The 23,165-nt window shown below is 46.4% G+C and overlaps 1 protein-coding gene across 2 annotated transcripts in view; it reads right to left on the bottom strand.

Moving 5' to 3' along the window:
- LOC120022450 (poliovirus receptor-like) overlaps positions 1-23,165 on the bottom strand; it is a 76,293-nt gene that overhangs the window by 52,300 nt on the left and 828 nt on the right. The window lies entirely within an intron of this gene.

The following is a 23,165-nucleotide window of genomic DNA, read 5'->3' as shown; positions in this document are numbered from 1 at the left end:
CAAGATCTGCATAATATACAATGTGATTCACTCCGAGTGAACCCTCCTCCCATAGGACCCAGAGTGGTTCTGTAGCCATGCATCACATCTGTGGAATGGCTCTCCAGCCCCACGGCTACAGCTCTACTGCCCAGCCCTTATATGATAAATGTATGTGTGCCTCAGCACTCACAAACCTGCTAACATACCCCCAAACACAGTTATCCACACAGCCCATCTATACACACAGAAAATAAAAGAAGCTATTCATTTGGCTACAGACGCATGCTTCTAAAACATGCATGAATGAGGCTGTGCCTGCCACAGTATGTACATGCTCGTCTTCATACGCTTCTATATACAATTATTTAATCATTCCTCTTCACAAAAGCCCGAACACAGCCCCGCAGCATTCCGAATAGTTAATAATTCATCCGCCTGGTTAAGAGCGAGTTCTCCCGCTTATTAAATTATTGACAAGCAACATCTATACTGCACCTGACCAGGGGTAGAGAGGAAGAGGATGTGGGAGGAATGAGATGAGGAAAAGGGTGGTGGAGTTGGATCGGGGAGTACGCTGCGTTTCCCCCCCCCCATTGTTTCGAAGCCTAGTCGATGCCTTGTTGCCATGGACTCCACTGCTTCTGTCACGAGGGCCGCAATATTCATTTGAGAGCCATTAGAGTCGGTCGCTTGTCTGTCGGCACACAGCACTGGAAGTTAATGACTCAATGGAACAGGCAGCGCAGAGTGAACGCCAGCTGACGGGAGAACAGCACTTAAGACGAATGGAGTCCAGGTGCACACTGTTGCAACCCAGTGACTTTGACAAGCTGTTTTGACGCACGTCAACAATCGTCCCTATTAAGAGCAGCCAACTACAAGCCAGACCCCCCCCCCCCCCGCCCATGTAAATATCTTTGATAGAGGAGGTCTGTTGAAAGAATGGACGTCACACCTTCCTTGGAACAAATATGAAAGGGAAAAGATATGCAGGAGCTGGAGAAATTGGAAGGAAGTCCTTTGTGGACAATTTACATTGTTTGGACAATGCCTCTTTTCCGTAGTGGGGTAAACCCAGCCTCCCCCATTACCGCATGTCAAAGCCATAAAGAAAAGCCACACCGCCACAATTACAGGGCGCCCACTTCAGTTCTTTTGCCAGAAATCCTAGACTATGGGCTTAAAGTTCCACAATCCATCCAAAAACGACACTTCCCAGAATCCCGCTTGGGCTGTACATTATTTACTATGACAGTTTGTCTCTACGGGCTGTCGTGTAACATACACTGAGTGTACGACACATTAGGAACACCTTCCTAACATGGAGTTGCACCCCCCCTTTGCCCTCAGAACAGCCTCAATTTATCTGGTCTTGGACTCTACAAGGTGTCGAAAGCATTCCACAGGGATGCTGACCCATGTTGACTCCAACGCTTCCCACAGTTGTGTCAAGTTGACTGGATGTCCTCTGGGTGGTGGACCATTCTTGATACACACCGGAAACTGAAAAACCCAGCAGCGTTGCAGTTCTTGACACTCAAACTGGTGACCTGGCACCTATTACCATACCCCATTCAAAGCCACTTAAATATTTTGTCTTGCCCATTCACCCTCTGAATGGCACACATACACAATTCATGTCTCAATTGTCTCAAGGCTTAAAAATCCTTCTTTAACCCGTCTACTCCCCTTCATCTACACGGATTAAAACAGATTTAACAGGTGATATCAATAAGGGATCATAGCTTTCAGCTGGAATCACAGTGGTCATTCTGTCATGGAAAGAGCAGGTGTTCCTAATGTTGTGCACACTCAGTGTAGATCCGTCATGTGGCGAGGCAAAGACCTATTTGGCTAGGGATTAACGTCATGCATGATATTTATTCCTGAATCTAAGGGTTACTCGTATAATAAAACTAGCTCTGCGAGCGCGAGGAACAGCACCGGGTAGGGGAGGGTTGGGTTCTAACACTGAACAGGGTGAGTTTCTAAAGAGCACACTACTGTCACCGAGCCACAGGCAGCAGTGTCTACATTTATAGTCAATCATCACGGTAAGAAAAACCACCCAGGAGGGGAAACGCAGAATTACATTAAGGGCAAGAGACTTATCCACTAGAATGAGAAGAGGCAGCTTAATCCAAGTTTCCATTATAGACCAATCACTCTCCTGAGCACAGATGAAAAGATCCTGGGAAAGGTTCAGGCAAATACATTGACGAAGGTACCTTGGAGGAATAATTGGTCCTGCTCAGACTGGGTTTATTTCATTGTTACAGTTTTAAAGAAAAGGTTGATTAACAGAGTGCGGGTTGTTGCTTACTCACCCTCTCAAATGCCTGGTTATGGATTTTGTACAACGCTCTTTATTATCTGGTAGGCTTTGTAGACCGTAGTACTCCACTGGGAGACGTCGGGTTATGTGTATTCTCTTGCCCGAGTGAGCGACCGCACCGCAGAGGTTAGCAAACATCAGTTGCTTTATCTTTTAAGTAAGCGGGTTGAGTACAGCTCAGATATTGCAGATTTTTTATTTATTTATTTTTTTTAACACATTTCCTCGATTTTTTCCCCCCCGCACTGAGCAAATTTCAGGTCTGCTGAGTGCAAACTTCAACATTGTGAGAATTCTGTATTCTGTGCAACAGAACTACAGTTGTAACAGTGGCCAAGTAGGCTACTGTGGCTACTTGATCATAATGTAGGCCTACCTGAGCGGCCTACCACCAAAAACAATGGAGAAAATGCATTCCATAACATTTTAACATGGAAACAGCTGTTCTATCATTCAACCTACAGTAGCAGCCAATGTGTGGTGTTCAACGTAGACCTACATTCCATGAGACTGAATAAAGAAAACATGCAGAGCTTGACATTAACCTGTTGATCCACTTGTCCTTCAGACAAGGAGGTGACTGAAAATGTTGTTGTGTTGTTTGATGCAAGAAACCTCTTTACAAAATAAAATTATTATTATTACCATACCATTATTACAGAAAAATCTGACAAATTATTCTACCCTCTGCCTATTGGCTACTTGGCTTATTCAAGCCGGTCTCAAAATACAACGCTGCCCCTTTAAGACAAAAAAAACCAACCTCTTTACCTGACTTGCTTTTCAAAGAGGTCAAGAAATGTGCACTTTTTGTGCTCTTGTAGGAAGCAATCAGTCCCCTATTGCTGACTACAAATGATCTATAACTGGGCTAATAACTCACTAACTAGTAAAGGATATGAACAAAATGTGCACACGTGGCTTCATGCAGCTAATTCTATTTGATCTGGACTCACGACCACAGCTGTAAACACAGTCCAGTTCAAAGTAAACGGCACAGATCCACATATGGTAATGATCTATTTGCATATAGGCCTACTGCAGCTCTGATTGGTTATACCACACAGGTCTGTGTATGGGCTGAGCCGCGTGCAATAGAACAGTCTCGGGCAACTGCCCGCCCTCACACGCAGCTTAGAGAGAGCATTGCATGGGACCCGACGGCTCGGAAACAATGATGATTCAAATAGCAGGTGATTCGCCCCAGGCACTGGGCTAGCCCTAAGGAAGATACTTCACCTGATTAGCTTGAAATGGATAACGAAATGTGAGCAATGTAAACAGCCCCAGATGATGCCATCAGTTAGCTAGCTGAATACCAGGAGACTAATGTATTAAGATAGTAAGGCCTCTGAATGGGATGCAACATGCAGTGAGTACACTATTCAATTGAAACAGCCTCCGTTTCAACTCCAGACAGCAGTCAAAGGTCGCACTGTGCACACCATCTCTGTTTTGTACTTTTAACCCCTTTTTCACCCCAATTTCGTGATATCCAAATTGGTAGTTATAGTCTTGTCCCATCGCTGCAACGGGAGAGGCGAAGTTCGAGAGCCATGCGTCGACCCTGCCAAGCTGCACTGCTTCTTGACACACTGCTCGCTTAACCCGGATGCCAGCCGCACTAATGTGTCGGAGGAAACACCGTCCAGCTGGCGACCGAAGTCAGCGTGCATGCGCCCGGCTCGCCACAAGGAGTTGCTGGAGCGCGAGTTGACAAGGACACCCCCAGCCAACCAAACCCTCCCCTAACCCGGATGAAGTTGGATCAATTGTGCGCCGCCTCATGGGTCTCCCAGTCGCAGCCGGCTGCGACACAGCCCGGGATCGAACCCGGGTCTGTAGTGACGTCTCTAGCATTGCTATGCAGTGCCTTAGACCGCTGCGACACTCGGGAAGCCCTGTGCACACCATTGCTGTCAACTCAGCAAACCTAACATGCGTGCCCAGTGTTTTCATCAACATGCCAAAGGTATAGATTTGTGGACGTTAGATATTTATAACCCCGTCAAGGACGTTGCCGTAAGGGCAACACAGCGGTTCAGGACTGGAGCTGCATTAGAGACAACCTGGTAGAGGTTTATCTCGGCTGTGTGTCAGGAGTTCTCACAAACACACAGGTGGTGAAATCATGCCGGCTTTGTGACTTAAGTCCTCAAATTAGGGGTCTTGCCGCTTCAATTTTATTTATTTTTTAAACACCCTATTGAGGGATTCACACCGATTAAAAATACCCAAATCTCTCATCTCTGGCTTCTAGGCTGGGGCCAGGCTGCTCTCTCCCGTTGATTACATACATATTTGACTCTGCTCTGATCCCTGGATTTCCAGGATCACAGGCACAATCTGTCAGATGGGTGAGGAGGAAACATAACAGGAGAAATCTAATTAAATAACAGCAGGTCCTAGGGCTAAAAGATACTCTTTAAGTCTAGCACCCTTTTCACCTCTACCCTGATAAAACTGACATGTGATAGGCCGGTCATAAAGTTCCAGTCACCTCTTCTTGAATAAAGGAAAGATACGATTGGCAAGGTCACAAGGTCAAGGTCCCTGAATGTCACAGTCTAGCTGCTCACACTTTGCACCGAAATGAGGAGGGCCGTCAACCTTGTCCGATTCTATAAATTCAGTTTTGGTTTCTGGAGACTCTCTGGCCACATCAAATGTCTTAACTTTCCTCGCAGTTCCATCTGGTTAGTAATCCTAAAACTATCACACACACACAATATTGTACCAGTGCCCTTCAATCAAAACATATCAAAATGTCCTTGGCTGAGATTAGTCTGGACGAGAAACTGTCCAAATCCCTCCCCTCTCTCCCGCTCTCTCGGTAACAATATCAATATTTTCACGACTCACTCAAGCCAACCGTAAATAAGTCGTAAACAGACTGAAATTCGATCCCAACCCAGCTCGTGATTTCCAGGAACGCATGCTGGGCTATTGGTCGTCAAGGAGATGTGATGGAGTCACTGTGGACGAGGCGAAGCAGCTGTGAAGCTGAGCAACATCTGTTCTTTCTCAGTCACATCTGGTGACAGCCCCGCTCATCACAGAGCAGACAGACTGCCAAGAGTGGACCGGGGATAGGGAGGGGCAGGAAAGGGGGAAGGATAGGGAGAGATAAGGGGGTTTGGGGGGGGGGGGGGGGGGGGTAGAGTTGGAACAGACCATAGTCCTGTAGGCCTGTACAAGGACAGATAATTGCATAGTAATTTAACATACTTGTAAAGCTGTTATTCCATCCATGACAGCAATCAAGAAAATACACGTTCACTGGCATATGTTACATACAGATGATCAGGAGCGAGTACAGAATCTGAGGTATGGCAGTTGTCAAGTGTCGATATGCCGACCAGTGAAACTATAGTGTACGGATGGCGAAGAACGACTCCGAAAGTGCAAGACCATACGTTTCAATAGAGAGCAGGTAGGTACGCTTCTTCAAGAGCATTCAAATTTCAAAACAGGCTTCTCCCCAGGAAACCTTATCACTTGCTAAGCCTGTCTTCAAGAGACTCTTCACTCCTCCTCTACACACTCCCACCCACTGCATCTGTCATTCACCGGCTGTCCTTCCTCTCAGTCACTCGCTTTCATGTTTCCCCTCTCTCTACACCACATCAGTCTCCCCTCAAAGACAAACAGAAAATACCACGCCAAGTCTGTAGAATATCCATCTATCTGAATTTCTTTTAACACCTTTCCAAGCCTCTGTCACAGCACGGATAAGGCAAGCAAAGAGATCATAAAAGTGACAGGCGCTCGCACAAAAAGAACAAGAAGGTTCTACACCTGCATTGCTTGCTGTTTTGGGGTTTTAGGGCTGGGTTTCTGTATAGCACTTTGTGACATCTGCTGATGTAAAAAGGCCTTTACAAATACATTGACTGATTGATTGACATGGTACACTCACATGACAGTTCATTAGGTACACCCCCCAGTTCACGGAAATGGATCGCTCCTACAGACAGTGAGACATATGGCTGTGGCTTGCTATACAGTGCATTCGGAAAGTATTCAGACCCCTTGACTTTTCCCACATTTTCTTGTTACAGCCTTGTTCTAAAATGGATTAAATCGTTTTTTCCCCCTTCAATCTACACACAATACCCCATAATGAAAAAGCAAAGAGGTTTTTATACATTTTTGCAAATGTATTAAAAAGAAAGAACTGAAAAATCTAATTTACATGTATTCAGACCCTTTACTCAGTACTTTCTTGAAGCACCTTTGGCAGCGATTACAAGTCTTGAGTCTTCTTGGTTATGACGCTACAAGCTTGGCACACCTTTACTTGGGGAGTTTCTCCCACTCTTCTCTGCAGATCCTCTCAAGCTCGGTCAGGTCGGCTGGAGAGTGTCACTGCACTGCTATTTTCAGGTCTCTCCAGAGATGTTCGACTCCGGCTAGGCCACTCAAGGACATTCAGAGACTTGTCCCGAAGCCACTCCTGCATTGTCTTGGCTGTGTACTTAGGGTCGTTGTCCTGTTGGAAGGTAAAACCTTCACCCCATTCTGAGGTCCTGAGCGCTCTGGAGCAGGTTTTCATCAAGGATCTCTCTGTACTTTGCTCTGTTCATCTTTCTCTCGATCCTGACAAGTCTCACAGTCCCTGCCACTGAAAAACAACCCCACAGCATGATGCTGCCACCTTGCTTCACAGGATTCACCTGAGCTCAATTTCAAATCTCATAGCGAAGGGTCTGAAACCTTATTTACATACGTTTTTATTTTTTTTTAAACACATTTGCAAACATTTCTAAAAATAGTTTTTGGTTTGTCTTTATGGTTTATTGTGTGTAGATTGATGAAGATTTTGTTTTATGTAATCCATTTTAGAATAAGGCTGTAACGTAACAAAATGTGGGGGAAAAAAATCAAGGGGTCTGAATACTTTCCGAATGCACTGTATAAAGCAGGAAGACAGGAATCCAGGCATTCAGTTACTGTTGGATTGAACGTTAGAATGGGCAAAACGAGTGACCTAAGTGACGGAGCATGGAATGATCATCGATGCCAGGCGCAACGGATCCAGTATCTCAGAAACGGCTGCCCTCCTGGGCTTTGCACTCACGACAGTGTCTAGGGTTTACCGAAGATGGTGCGACTAACAAAAAACATACAGTCAGAGGCAGTCCTGTGGACGAAAACAGCTTATTGACGAGAGTGGTCGAAAGGGAATGGCAAGAATCGTGCAAGCTAACAGGCCACAAACAGACATAACGGCACAGCAACACAGTGGTGTGCAGAACGGCATCCCAGAACTCACAACTTGATCCTTGTCACAGATAGGCTACTGCAGCAGACGACCACACTGGGTTCCACTCATATCAGCTAAAAACGAGAAGCAGCGGCTCCAGTGGGCACGCGATCACCAACACTGGACGATTAAGGAGTGGAAAAACATCACTTTGTCCGACGAATCACGGTTCCTGCTCAGTCATTCTGATGGCAGAGTCAGGATTTGGCGTAAGCAGCATGAGTCCATGGACCCATCATGCCTGGTGTCAACGGTACAGGCAGGTGGATGTGGTGTACCGCCGTCCAATCTGCAGCAACTGCGTGATGCCATCGTGTCGGCATGGTCCAACATCCCAGTGGAACATTTTCGACTTTTAGAATCCACGCCCCGAAGAACTCAGGCTATTCTGGAGGCAAAGGTGGGCCCGACCCAGTACTAGATGGTGTACCTAATAAACTGTCTGGTGAGTGTACACCTTCACTGTGGTCTACCATGGACTTTACTGTGTCTGATTTTAACATCCTAATATAAAAATACCAGTGAAGAGGTGCTCTCCACAGTCACCCACCTCTTTGGGTAAATGTGCCCTGTGTAGGTATCAGCTTACAGAGTCAATGACTTGACCCCTTTTTATGTAGCAGTACGTTCACCACTATGACCGTGGGACTGATTTCTCACATACATAAAAGACAACTAGGGCACAAAAACAAGCGAGCTAAAACAAACTGAGCAGCAAACCGGGCTGGCCTATTTTCTGTGTGTTCTGACATACTAGCCTGTCCAAGGTCTGAGAGTTGAGCAAATGGCTCCACGCCGCGTGAGGTCTTCACCAGAGGAAATGCCCATGATGCAAAAAAATTGGGTTTTGTTATGCTCTGATTTTATCTGGTGGGGAGGTTTATTTAGTAGCCCACTTCCAGAGGTCTACCCACCTCGGCACGAGCAGTCAGTCTACCCACCTCGGCACGAGCAGTCAGTCTACCCACCTCGGCACGAGCAGTCAGTCTACCCACCTCGGCACGAGCAGTCAGTCTACCCACCTCGGCACGAGCAGTCAGTCTACCCACCTCGGCACGAGCAGTCAGTCTACCCACCTCGGCACGAGCAGTCAGTCTACCCACCTCGGCACGAGCAGTCAGTCTACCCACCTCGGCACGAGCAGTCAGTCTACCCACCTCAGCAAGAACAACAATGGGCATTTCCTCACTGTCCATTTGCTCTACCCTAATTGAATTTGTCTCGTGAGGGCAGCTGGACAGAGCCCTTGCATCACCTGACTCACGGATAGAAATGCACAGTGTCGAGTCGATCCATTTCACTGTCAGCTAGATAGATGGCTAGCTATGCACAGAAACAGTTCAATACAATTCTAACCAATGAGAGCTGTGCAAGAATCCTCACATCATTTGGATTTACTGATGTCGATTCACCGGGTGTGTTCGAGTCCATCCGTTCAGCGTCAGATCAGTAGATCTGTGCAGATTGACTGACGCGGAGTTCAGACGATGTGAGACAGCCTCCGACTCTCCCCACAGGCTTCTGCGGGAATCTCCCACGCCAGGCCTCCCTAATCATCATCACCCCAGTTTCTTTCCTCTCTGGTGTGCGCTCACGAAGCACAGACCTTCATCACTTCAGCTCATTACGGAGAACAGTAGACACCTTCCCTGTCAGCTTAGCACCCCCCCCCCCCCCCCCCCCCCAGCCCCCTTCCTCGTTTCTCGATTCCATTACTTATAATGAGGCAACCCCACCCCTCTCTGCCTTCTGCACTCAGTCTCAGTGACAGATCATCTCCTCCATTATCTCTACCTTCTCTAACTACTCTCTTTTGTCTGCTGCGGCAGTGTCTCGCTTTCCTGCTGTTAGCATTCACCCCATTCTGGCTCTTCACGCGGGTTCCCTCCACCTCTTCTTTCTCTATTTCCTCTCCTCTGATTTCTTCCTGTCAGATCTCTCGCTTTCTCCATCTCCCTATTCATCAACACCTGGGTCATTATCCCAGTGGATGAGCAGCGGCATATTGCGCAACTGTTTCCTCTAAAGCACAGTTTTTCCGAGGTCAGCCGAGCATCATCTGATCCAAACCTACAACACAGTATGACCAGCGCCTTAGTTCGGATTCCGGGTCAGCCCGTTATGGACACCTCTTCAGGAGGATGCCTGCGTGGCGAAACAAAAGCCTCCGCTCGGGCTCCCGGTGTGATCGCTAATTAGGTGCTCGTCAGCGTCAGCCTGTCCTGTTCAATCCGGCGCGGTTCCCCCCCTACAGTGTCCCCAGAGTGTAGGTACTGCCTAATGAAGTCCTGTAGCCATCACGGCTAATGGAGCCGTCACATTGCTTATTCCAACAGTGCCAGGGCCTGGACCCTCTCCAGCATCCGCTGCCTTAGCCGATGGGAGGCTGCGCCGTGGCACAGCTTATCTGGCAGACTACTGGAGTGACAAAGATCGAGAGGGACAGTCTGTGTGCGAGTGTGTCTGTCGGGGTCAATGGCAGAGGTGTCACTGGAGATTCCCAGCGATACGATGACACATTAGCCCACATTTGTTCTGGAAGGAAGGAAAGTGTCCACTGAGCGATACTATACTACCGCCGAGACGGTGGCCCTGGGTAGTGTGACTGGTCCCATTCATAGTCCGACGGCGATTGGGATCTCTCGTTCACTACTACCAAATGCAAAACGTACACCGCCTCCGCCGAGCTCTACTCACTGAAGCTTCACTCATTGAGAAACTGTTGAATTCCGTTGGCTTTAGATTGGAGATCGGTCATCTTTAACCCCTTCTATCTGGAGGCTGACCACACTAACGGAGAACGGAATGCCAGAAATGCTCACTTTCATGTTGGTTGCTCGGAGGGAGAGCTCATTGCGTTTCCCTGGCTCCCCTCCCTTGACACCCCCACCTTTCCTACCTCCCTCCCTTACTCTCATTTGCTCTCCTTCACATCTGAATAAATAAACATAGGGAGGGGTGGCGGAGTGGGAAAGTAGGGCACTTCAACCTGAATGTACTGCACCAGTCTAACCAATTTGCAGAGATTGGACAAGGAAAGACAGTGGACAGACAGAGAAAAAGAGAGAGACATTGAGAGCATGTCTGCTAAAGAGGGGGATGGTTTGAAACAGGAAAATAAATCAGGCAGTCTCTGCCAGGGAGCGCTAAAGAGGGAGACAAAAATGGAAATATTAGCGATGGAGGGCTGGGTTGAAGAGGTGAACTGAATCAAGGGAAGTGGAGAGGTGGCCTGAGAGGGGAGGTAGATAAAGAGAAAGAACAGGGGAAGTGGGGGAGAGAGAAAGCGGAAGGGGAGCGTTTCGACATGGAGACAGGGGGTACAGAAGGGCCACATTTCCACAGTGCATTAATAATCTATGCCGGTTCCTGTGGGCATGACGTGCAGGCACCGTCCCCCTCCTTTTTTCTTCTGCTCCCTCCCAAGGCAGTGTCTATTTAAATGTGTGTTTAAAAATCGGGGAGTACAATAGCTCTAATGGCGGCTGGCGTCACAGCCCTCTCTTCCCCTCGCTCTCTCCCCTCTTCCTCTCTCCCTGCAGCACTTTTAGCCTGTCTCTGGAAGAGAGCAGGAGACAACAGTGTGAGAACAGGGAGAGGGTAAAGCAGTCCCTCGGCCCCTGAGCGCCGGGCCTTGTGGTGATGATGATGAATTAATGAATCGCTGACAAACTCTTGGGCTGCAAACGAGTGTAAGCACACACCGAGGGGACGTGATGGGGGGGGGGGGGGGGGGGGGGCTAAAAGCATTGCGTCTGAAATTAGGAAAGAATAAAGTTGGGTTGCAGCCAACAGGGTGGCGCCTGGGGGGGTTGGGGGAAATCACCGGGGAGAAGATTCAGCTCCCCCCTCTCACTCCCCCCGCTTCCAGCTCCCAAAAATACTGGCACACGCAGCGCCCATGCCCACCAAGCAATCATAAACACAGCTCGGCTGCAACGCGAGGCCCAAATAAAGGGGAAACCAGGGAAGGAAAAAGGCCCTTGGGGGCCCACGGGGTGGTTTTTAGTTCAGGGGAGGTCCTCAGCAGCACGCACCAATGCTCTCCACAGGCAGAATGTGCAGCGAGACGGAAAATAGCTAAGCTGGGAGATAAAAAAAAAGGATATACGTCTCTTTTACATTGCTGCTTCTCTCATCCGGTTTCTTCATCGACAACTCCAAGGCACAAACCCCCTCAGAGTCCTCGGGCATCACATTCTCCTCAGGTTTCTCCTGTCATCGTCCGTCCACTGTCTTCTGTCCGAGGGAGATACTGGCGCCCCGCCACCGTGACCTTATCCTATCTGACCTCCGTTAACCTCCATCTGGTATGGTTTCACCGTCTCCTCTTTACTACACATGGATGGGGGTCTGATTCGACCCCACAGCTCAATCCTGTCAGCGCAGTAGCTCCATTAAAGAGATACTTTGGGATTTTGGCAACGAGGCCCTTTATCTACTTCCCCACAGTCAGATGAACTCTTGGATACCATTTGTTATGTCGGTGTCCAGTACATGCTAATAGATACCTGTAGACTTCCAGTCATTGCGCTAACGCTAGTTAGCATTGGCTCGCAAAACTACGTTCATATACTGGACACAGAGACATAGAAATGGTATCCACAAGTTCATCCAACCCTGGGGACGTAGATGAAGGGCCTTTGCCAAAATCCCGAAGTATCACTTTAAGCCATAAACGCTATCTTGATTTAGCATGGGGGGGGGGGGGGGGGGGGGGGGCATGGTCTGTTCGTCCTCCATTGTCTGTCGCTGGGAAAGACCTTCTAATCTGGTAGCAATTCTTATCCTGGGTATATAATTAGATAATTAGCAGTTGGGTGGAAGAGGTCACAAAGCCCAGGGGCTTTTACAAGACGCAAAGAAATAATACAACGCAATTGTTGGACGACTGCGCATGTCTGGGAATTCCCTTTGGATTGCGTAGTCTGCCTCGACTTTGACGGCGCACCAGTATCATTATCTCTCATCGGTAATGGTTATATCTATGTATCAACAGGGCGGCTTAAATATAATGGTTTTTTCCCTCCCACGTGAATAACATGTACTTCTCCCCAGTTACGCTGGCCTTCGGAGATAATGAACTAGTGCTACGTTGCTCTTAAGACGTAGAGGACTGTTATTTATCCTCATGAAAAGAGAGAGTGAAGTACCGTGGATGCTCTCTCCCTCGCCTATTGGCGGTACCGCTTTACAAAACATGGTTTCTCTAAACCAGGTCCAGATAGAGTGGCTGTCGCTACAGTAGATTCTAGATATAGAACACAGATGTTCTTTGCCACAAGGACTATCATTTGAAACAGAATCTCTTTGGAGCGAAGCTTGTCCTTCACACCATAATGGAAGAAAAAGGTCTAATGCCCACATCAACAGGCTGGGCAACATACAAACAGCGATGGTCTAATGGGAACAAAATCCTAGCAAAGTATCTATTCAACCCCATTCATGAGGCAAAAAAACAGGAAGCTCCTCTCTGGAGTGCTGTTTGGCAGGATAAAACATGAAAAAGAGCCACTCAAAAGGTTGATCTGGAGCCAGTTTTTATTATTATTATTATTATTTTAAATCAATGAATCCCCGGGGCCAGTTTGGGCAGTGAGAACAGATCCCAGAACAGTGTTACCGTGAACACTGATCCAAATGACTTATGGAAAGCTTGTCTCGTACAGGTTAGGCGCACAGGCTTCAAAGGGCCTCCCTCTCGCTCTCAATACTCTGTCACAGCGAGAATGGTGGGAGGGAGAACATTCAAAGTCTATTTCTGTCTGGAGAGGCCAGGGCTCCATTTTCCCAGATAGACTAGGACTACATGATGAATAGGACAGCGGATGACCTGTCACAGAGTCGGCCCGCAGGCACGGCGTAGGACTTCGTGGGCTGGAAAGCCATCTGTACATCATAGGGGCATGACACTCCGTTTAGGTGGCAATTAAGCTCCAACCCAGAGGGAATCTGTCTGGCTCCTTCCAAAGGCAGGACAGCAAAAGGGCACCAGGAAGAAAGTCATGCCTGCAGGACAGGTCTGTCTAGATCCGCCGGGTCATCTTTTACTGTCCTCTTAGTGCAGACACACCCTGTGCTGTACAATACCCATCCTCCTGCTCATACTAAAAGTCTGCAGTCTGAGTCAGGCAGCAGTAGGGTTCTGAGAAGCTCTGACACACCGTGTTAATCAATCGTCAAAAGCGACACTGCAATTAGTCTGTGCTACATTTAATCTGATTTATGGCGCAGAGATAATGTTTGAGCTGGCATATGTTTTCCGGCATAAGAAATGATATTCTGCTCATCTTCATTCATTAGGAATGGGGAGGCGCGTCGTCCCAGCTACGCGGCACAGCGCTGAGAAGACCCGCGCTATTGAAAATCCATGTTTAAAAACAAATGCTAAATTGTAAGAGGAAATTAAAATTAGACTAGCAAACACAGACTGGCAAGAACAGCGAATGAACAAACAATATTAACTGTACTCATTTTTGGACGTTCTGGGGTGCCTTTTCTCAGTAAACCCCCTCTCCCTGAACACACACACACAAACAGAGCATTGAGAGGGAACAGCGAGAACAGTGTAGAGAGAGACAGCTGGAACATCAGGGATGGTGGGGCGGGGGGCGGCGGGGGGGGTAGGACAGTCCTCAGGGGAAGAGAGTTAAAATAAGCACTTCTTCCAGCCTTTTTGTGCTATGATATCTGGGTTCAACAACTCAGTCAGAATGATAGATTATCTTTGTCTGCTCCTATAACAGAGAACTGGGAAATTGGAGAAAGAGATACGAGGGGGGAGAGGCGTCTTATCTTTGATAGTACAATATTATGTACATCGTTTGGCAAAATGAGGGCACATTTATCGTGACAAGACGGTACATTAAATTGAGCAGAGGGGGAAAGGGAAGGGAGACAGCCAAACTAAACCACTCTGCTGTGTGTAGTCGCCTAGACGCAGGGTGTGCAGAGGAATGGCTTGAAGAGATGAGAGAGAGAGAGAGCAGGGCGGGATAAGGAAATGGTGGCTGGCGAGACAGAGCAGCACAAAGGGAGAAAGATTGGATGTGGTGAGAGGAGGAGAGAGAGAGAGGGGGGTGGTGGGAAGCGACGAGAGACCGTAATATATGGTGGCTCGGTCTGAGGGTCACCGTTACAGATAAGCACTAAAATAAACATGACCATGCCTGACCCTCTCTGCCGCCGAGTCAGCGAGAGATGGGGGGATTTCAGGGGGAGCATATAAAAGAGAGAACAGATAAAAGAGAGACAGAGAGAGCTAGTGAGGGTGCCGGGGATTAATCTTAGAGGACTGGCTTTAATGTGCGAGGGAGAGAGAGACAGAATGGGAGTTGGAGAAAGACCGAGGGCAGAAAGCCAATTTAGCTTTCACAAGTAATCACACTGGTAAGCCTTTTACAGGAAAAAAGAGGACGAAATTATTTTCTATGACATGGTCATTTCAGACAGTATTTCTCAGCACTGAGCAGACAACACTCAGGGAACTGTGTGGCGCTTGCTGAATATCAACAATAAACCAATCAATATATACCTAGTCCTGCTATAGAGGCACATTATGCCTGCCGGGAGGGTAGATTCCTGGGAAAATATTCAATGAAACATTTATTCGTCACCTTTGTGCAGGGCCAAGGAATCTGTCGCGTGCCTGAAAAGGCACAAGTTAACGCCGTCCCCCATTACTTTTCGCTTGGCACTGCTTATCTGATCACACTTTGAACAGAGGAGTGGGAGACGTGAACGAGAAAAGATTGAGCACAAGAGAGATCTTGAGATAGAGACAAAAGAGGAAGGGAGGGATGACGAGCATAAATGCGAGAGTGGAGAAAGACAGCGGCGAGGAGAGAGAGAGGCTGAGAGAGAGGCTGAGAGAGAGGCTGAGAGAGAGGCTGAGAGAGAGACTGAGAGAGAGACTGAGAGAGAGGCTGAGAGAGAGGCTGAGAGAGAGGCTGAGAGAGAGGCTGAGAGAGAGGCTGAGAGAGAGGCTGAGAGAGAGGCTGAGAGAGAGGCTGAGAGAGCGATTATGTTAAAACAACCCCGCGGCCCACGGTAATTGTGCTGTCTCGCTCCACTGCCCAAATAAGGCAATGGAATGCGTGAGCGAAGTGGTAAGGATAACCTGTATTGGATTCAAAACCTTTGCTACGGTGCTTTCCAGACAAACAATATATTCACTGTGCACAGAAACTAGTGCACACACACACACACACACACACAAGACTAACAAACAGAAAATGGCAATTCCAATGAACTTGTGAACCTCGCTGCGAAGCTTATCTGGAAATTCTTCAAATTCTGCCAGAAAGGCAGATGACCTCCAGCGGTGACCTCACCAGAGGGGGTGCAATGAGCATCACCCCATGTGACACACACCGACTGAGCGATAGCGACTGATGGAGGTGGGAGGCCTGCCATGTCTTCCCTTAGGCAGTGTAGAGCCTGCATCATCCATGAGTCACAGACAGACACAAACCTGAACGGAGGAATTCACCCAACAAACAAGCTGGCAGGGGGGAGAGGGGAGGGGGGGGGGGCACGGATACGGAGGCATAATGCGCTGTCTGGAAGCAGGCGTGCCAAAGACGGCGTCACTGCCATGCCTTACATAGCATGCAGTCACCTTGGCTTGCTGTGGTCGGTGTTAACCCACCGCCAGTGCAGAATTCTGGGTATGTGTTGCATAACAGAGGGTGAAAACAACCAGCCTGTTGAGGGTCGCTGCCATCGACTCCGACTCTCTGTCAGAGAAATGGTACACACTAAACGCCTAAACCGTTTTCCCCCTACAGTGCTGTCATGAGCCTCAGAGCAGTGTCTTCCTCCAGACGCTCCAGTGGATACACTCCCGAGGAGGCGGCGTCCAGCTCCCTCTGACACTCTCCGGATGGCTCATTCCGGGAAAACCAGAAACATTTTGACACTCAACAGGGAGCAGCAGTGTCACAGCGCAATAAACCCAGACACTAGAAAAAAGTTCCAGGAATAGCGAGAGGTTGACAATTCCCACAAACTTGTCAAGTTCAATGCGGTGTGTTACAGGCGGAGACTCAATTCCAAATCCATGTAAGGTGAACTCATAAAAAATAAAAATAAATAAACTAAATGCGGGACAAGAGGATGATTTTTTTTCAGGACAGTGTAGCCTACATTCTTAATTTTTTTGGTTGCCATCTGTACACTGAACAAAAATATAAAAACGCAATATGTAAAGTGTTGGTCCCATGTTTCATGAGCTGAACTAAAAAGATCCCAGAAATGTTCCATAAGCACAAAAAGCTTATTTCTCAAAAATGTTCACACATTTGTTTACATTCCTGTTAGTGAGCATTTCTCCTTTGCCAAGGTAAGTCATTCACCAGACAGGTGTGGCATATCAAGAAGCTGATTAAGCAAGATGATCATTACACAGGTGCACTTTGTGCTGGGGACAATAAAAATGTACAGTTTTGTCACACAACACAATGCCACAGATGTCTGAAGTCGAGTGTGCAATTGGCATGTTGACTGCAGGAAAGTCCACCAGAGCTGCTGCCAGAGAATCTAATGTTCAATTCTCTACCATAACGTTGTTTTAGAGAATTTGGCAGTACGTTCAACTGGCCTAACAATCGCAGACCACGTCAGCCCAGGACCTCCACATCCAGACAGCTGATGAAACTGAAGAGTACTTCTGTCTGTAATAAACGCCCTTTTGTGAGGAAATTCTGATTGGCTGAGCCTGGCTCCCAAGTGGGTGGGCCTATGCCCTCCCAAACCCACCCATATTTTGTTTCAGTATATTTAGATCTTCTTGCAATTGAATTACTGTTTCATGAGTAAATTAGAGCAGATGGTGTTAAACTATATAGCCTTCCTGCATTTTGTTTAAAATGAAAGCACATTCTGCCTAGTAGCCTACAGTAGCATGCTGTTGAGTTTTGACCTAATTCGATTTGTTGTTGTTGGACTATTCAGCTAACAATCACCTCATTTCTTCTGAGATTTTCAGTTGTTTTTGGTGGTACAGTAACATTATACTCTGCTATTATATGTGTCTCTGTAGAATACTAATGAATCATTATGTGATCTTCCAAGACATTAATTCATCTCTGATCTTACACACTCCGGTGCGCTCTGGCAGTACTACTACACCTCCGCAGTGCGCTGCACTAAACTAGCTAACAGCGCCCCAGCCGCACCTAGTCTATCCGTTTTCCTCGTCCAAAATTTGGTGATGCAGAAAACGAGAGACCACGCGGCGTGGCTGTTTTATGAACATCCGGGAATATGTGGACAAGGAAACATTGGTTGGCGTCAGTGAATGTAAAACGGTTAGCAAGGGAGACTTCTAAAAACGGGGTCGGGTGAAGTAGCACCGTTTATGTTGAATGAACAACTAATGAGCATGGAGACTGGAGAGCCTCACAAGTTTGACAAAAAGTACCTTATAGCTTTCAGTCTAATACGGCCAGTGGCGGTTGGTGCCGTTTAAGATTAGGGAGGAGGATTTTTTGTAATGAGCATGTCCTTATTTCTATTACAGTATATTGGATGACTGTCATTCATATTACATTCGCCCAGTTCAATGTAACATAAGATAGGTTTAGGCTACTACATGATACTAAAATATTCCCTATGCCCATCATCAGGTTGCTACAACCTAGCCTACGAATGAAAGTGTACAATGTAGGTGCAGAGATTGAGAGACATTTTTTAGTAATCAAGGTGACAGACAGGGACACATTCAATACCACCTTGCACACTCTTGCCTGCATCTAGCTGATCTAAGGTGTAATCATTAGTCCAAATGAGTTTCTATTGGACAAATTCAGTTATTTTTATCCCAGTTTTGTTTCCGTTTAAGAAACTTTTTCAACAGAATTAGCAGAATGAATACACCCCTATCACCCGCACACGCAGTTCACTTTCATAGCAGCCACATACAAACAGCATGATCACTTTGCTCGTTGTATAATTCCTTCTCGCATCTGTCCTCCTCTCACCTTTTTCCTTTGATTGTGGACTTCAGTGCACAACACAACAGCTGTCTGTGACCAGGCGAGAAAACCTTTCCAAGCCAAACCTTCATACCATAACCACTACGCACAGTCTACATCGTTTTCACCATTAGCTAACTTCCTAGTCAGCATAGCTACTGGAACTAACATGTCAGTAAACCTGCTACAATCATGCAGTACAGTGTACAGCAAGCAGTTACACCGGCAGGCCCCGGTGGCAATACATTTATAAAACCAAATGCTTACCAAAACATGGAAGAGTTCCAGTGTTGGATAGCCTTAGCTAGCTAGCTAACATCCTCTGGAAGTCATCTTAATTACTGTGTAAGTGTATGGAAGGGGGTGAAAACCATGAGCCTCCTAGGTTTTGTATTGAAGTCAATGTACCCAGAGGAGGACGGAAACTGGCTGTCCTCCAGCTACACCATATGCTACCCCAGGGAGTACTGTCGAGGCTACAGACGACTTTCATTGCAAAACAGTGTGTTTTAATCAATTACTTGGTGACGTGAATATATTTAGTATAGTTATATCTAAGAAGGATAACTTCTGAAAATGTTTTACCATTTTTATGAAGTTCACTGAGGAGGATGGTCCTCCCCTGAATACGGCTATTTACTTACTTTTGTAGCTCTTTGTCAGACGCACGCTTTGTGTAAGTAGTGAGGCCTAACTGTCCTCTCAAAGTTTAGCCTGAAAGGATTTGAGAAATGTGATAGGTATTTCGTCAACCAATGTCCTCTTGCGCTGCGCACAACATCAGATCTCAACAACGATTGGAGAAATGTTAATCACCAGTACAACATCCTTATGATACAATATATACAGTGCGTTCAGAAAGTATTCAGACCCCATGACTTTTTCCACATTTTGTTACGTTACATCCTTATTCTAAAATGGATTTAATTGTTTTTTTCCCCCTCATCAATCTACACAGAACACCCCATAATGACAAAAGCAAAAACAGCTTTTTAGACATTTAAGCAAATGTATTAAAAACAAAGAACTGAAAAATCACATTTACATGTATTCAGACCCTTTACTCGGTACTTTGTTGAAGCACCTTTGGCAGTGATTACAGCCCCGAGTCTTATTGGGTATGATGCTACAAGCTTGGTACACCCGTATTTGAGGAGTTTCTCACATTCTTCTCTGCAGATCCTCTCAAGCTCTGTCAGGTTGGATGAGGAGCATCACTTTCTCATAAGTGCAACGTGACTGCAAGAGACAGGTTGGAATGTCTGACTGAAATATGGGACAACTGTACTTTTTTTTCTAAATTTTGCGGTGTTTGAATTTGTTGATAAAATGCGGGAGATGATTGTTTGGTCGCGGGACACGGAACAATGGGCTGAAATGCGGGACTGTCCCACACAATCCGGGACGTGGTCACGCTTACTGGGAGGCTGTTTTGAGTTATTCCAGTCGTTCTGTATTCTAGTTGGATCAGATCATGCCCCTGTGTCTCATTAACGGTGTTCAGTGCCGTGTGCTGGATGATTCCGACAACCTCCTGTCAATGTGTAAGAATGTGCGATGCTGCGAACAGTAAGTCTCCTTAGCATGTGCTCACATCCCTTCTGCACTCGCGCTCACCAGTCAAACATTCTTAACTGTTTAAACATTTGTGTAGGCCTGGATTTTATACGCCAGGATCATCGGATTGGGCCTGCTGGAAATGGCATGCAAAAAAATGTAACGGAGCATACTTGAAAGAGAATGCATCTTATTAGCAACCTCTGCAGCAATCACTCACCCAGTGTGACAACTGGGTGCCTATAAGTCACTCCCCCTGAAAGTAAAAGACCAATAGAAACATCTCAAGGTATTAGGGTCTCATCATCACATTTGCAAAAGCCTCTGCACTGAAAATAGACTCTGGGGTTAGACTGTCAGGCCTAGACATGCCTGTCCGTTTCATTTGCCAAACCCACTGGAAAATGGAAGCTAAATGTTTATCTTTTTGTTTGCTACCCAAGACAACAGTCATGAAAATGCATCTTGGCCTCAATGTTTTCTGTTTTTCCATGCATATCATTTCATTCCATTTTTGCTTTGATGCCTAGGGTTAAGGGAGCTGCACAAATTAAAATCAGAAGATGAAGTGGTAATAAGATCTCTTTACGGGAAGCAACTAGATCCATTTTTGTTTAGTCTTCCAGTTCAAATTTTGCCTATAGACTCCACAAAAAGTGAACGGATACAAAAGTGATGGAAAAAGTGACGGTGCTCAGCTCCTGTTTGAGCCAGACCAGAGACGGGTTACGACATCTACCATAAAGACAATTGACCACGTGTTTGCCATGCCTTTTAACAGCCAGACAGAACGGTCGCCAGGTCTGCAGAGACTACATGTCGTGATGAAGTGCTTGAAGGAGAGCACACTGAAGTGGCGAGGGCAAGCATTGTGCTGCAGCTGTCAGGCACAATTTTCAATCAACCCTAGAATTACTGAGGGATATAAAAGTAATTAATAAAGCTTGCGCTGGACCGGCGGGGAAAAAACTATTATATTCTGTGTCTGTTTTACATTGAGAGGTGCTGTGAATACATTTTCACCCCGACACTGGTGGAGAGAGATGTTAGTGTGCAGTATGCAAATGGGAATGACATGCTAAACGCAGGGGAGTCGCAGGGAGCCAAGTCAGACATTCTGATTTAGACAGAGGGCACATGGAAGGGCGAGAGTTCTCCTAGCCCACTCAGACATCCATCTCTTTAGCCTCTGTTTCATCTCAAACTGCAGGTGGGTGGAGGGGTTTGAAAGACTAGGAAAAAAATAAAAATAAATGGAAAAAAACTGTAGGTTATCTGCCGCCATCTCGGTTGCATCAGCAGGAGGGGTTGACCTAAACAACTTGTTGCAAACGATTTAGAAGTTACTTGGTGGAGGAGAGGGCGTTTATTTCTGGTGAACCCATCTCATTACTCCACCATTGCGCTATTCATTTATGTTTCTAGTTGCATGGATTACTCCTCTGCATGTCTTTATACATTTGTGAAGGTGCCGTTCTATTCCATTTGCCTGTAAGATTATCTGGGTTATTCCACAGTAATCCTTGAGACGGTTGACCGGTCATAAAAATAAAATGTATCATTTTCTTTTGGAATTGTTGTTATAACAGAGAGTAGGTCATTTTATTTTACCAGGCCTGAAAACCTCTACATATAAGACTGAGGAAATTAGGAAATTATAGTTGATACCTCGCCTTCAGCGAGAGGCATGGTTTGGGTGAGTTGAGGACATGCAGGAACTTTTGCCTAAACATTTTCTGTTTGAGTCACACCCCCCCCCGCCTGAATCTCTGACACACCACACGTCTATAAACAATGGGGCCCAGAACTCCGGTTGGAGAGGGAGGGGAAGGGGGGATATCGGACCAATGACTAAAGCTGCTCCAACAAAGGGCCAGGACAGGAGCTGGAGCAAAGTCTGAAAATAGGCTAGAAAGAGAGAATGGGCATACTGTGAAAGGGCTGGGATTTTTTTACTCTGGGTGGAGGTATTGGATGGGGGAGTGGGGGGATAGAAGTTTGTTATGTTCAGTTTATTCAGGGTGCTTCGAATGTTGATTGAGCTCTGAAATCATAAACATTCAGAAATGTATCCAAGCAAGGAGACAGTTTTTTTGCTTAAATTCTACTGCAGGCTTTACAATACCTGTTTGCAATGAGGACATAAAAATTGGAAGATGGATTCCTAGAAAACTGGAATTTTCTTTACGCTTACTAAAACATTACAGTACACAAAACTGATTTATTTTTTCCCCACACCCCAGGCCCGAATTCAAGATGTATCAAACAGTGTACTAGCAAAGCCACCAGACAAGATGGCCATCTCAATGCCCCAAATTAATACTGCCACTCAGGAGTATCCATGACAACCAGCTCAAAATCTGAACTATAAACCCAGGCAAACCTCTACCCAGAAACTCTTAATATGATTAAAAGCATCAGGCTATAGTAAATGTACAGTAAACACAATTTACATAGGCCTATGGAACACTGTGCAACATGTGCGATCAACCATCAAAATCAATCAATTCCTCAAATCTAGTAGCCCTAAACCCTAACAGGCTCAAGACATCTATACTCTCTCTGGTCAAACACCAGTCCAACCTTAGGAGAAACCTTATTTTTCATATCCATGCTCAGGTTTTGGCAGTGATGAGGCTTGCAGTCAATGCACTCTTCAAATTGTGCTGAATGCAGGTAAGTTCTTGGAGACATGACAACTGAATTGTTTATAAGGCTAAAATAACTAGTTCATATGCTATGTAGGCTACATTAGCCATCTTCATTTTACAGTTTTGAGGCTACAATAGATTGACATTTGGTTGGTAAAAACAGTAGGATAAATACACATGTAGGTAGAGTCCATTCTCGTTTTTTCCCTTGTCACAACGGACCAGTCAGTCAAACCACACAAAACGCTCATAACCAAGTGTCTTTGCTGACAATGTCTTGTAGTCTACAGCAACACCCTGTTGCTTTGTCTGACTTCATTTCAGTTCTTGTAAAATATCAGCTAGATCACTATTGGCTGAATGAAACTTGATCTGCGGATACCAACAAACAAAACAAA

The sequence above is a fragment of the Salvelinus namaycush genome, chromosome 27 (assembly GCF_016432855.1).
Source record: "Salvelinus namaycush isolate Seneca chromosome 27, SaNama_1.0, whole genome shotgun sequence".
NCBI classification, from domain to species: domain Eukaryota; kingdom Metazoa; phylum Chordata; class Actinopteri; order Salmoniformes; family Salmonidae; genus Salvelinus; species Salvelinus namaycush.
This window is presented reverse-complemented; position numbering and strand designations above follow the sequence as displayed.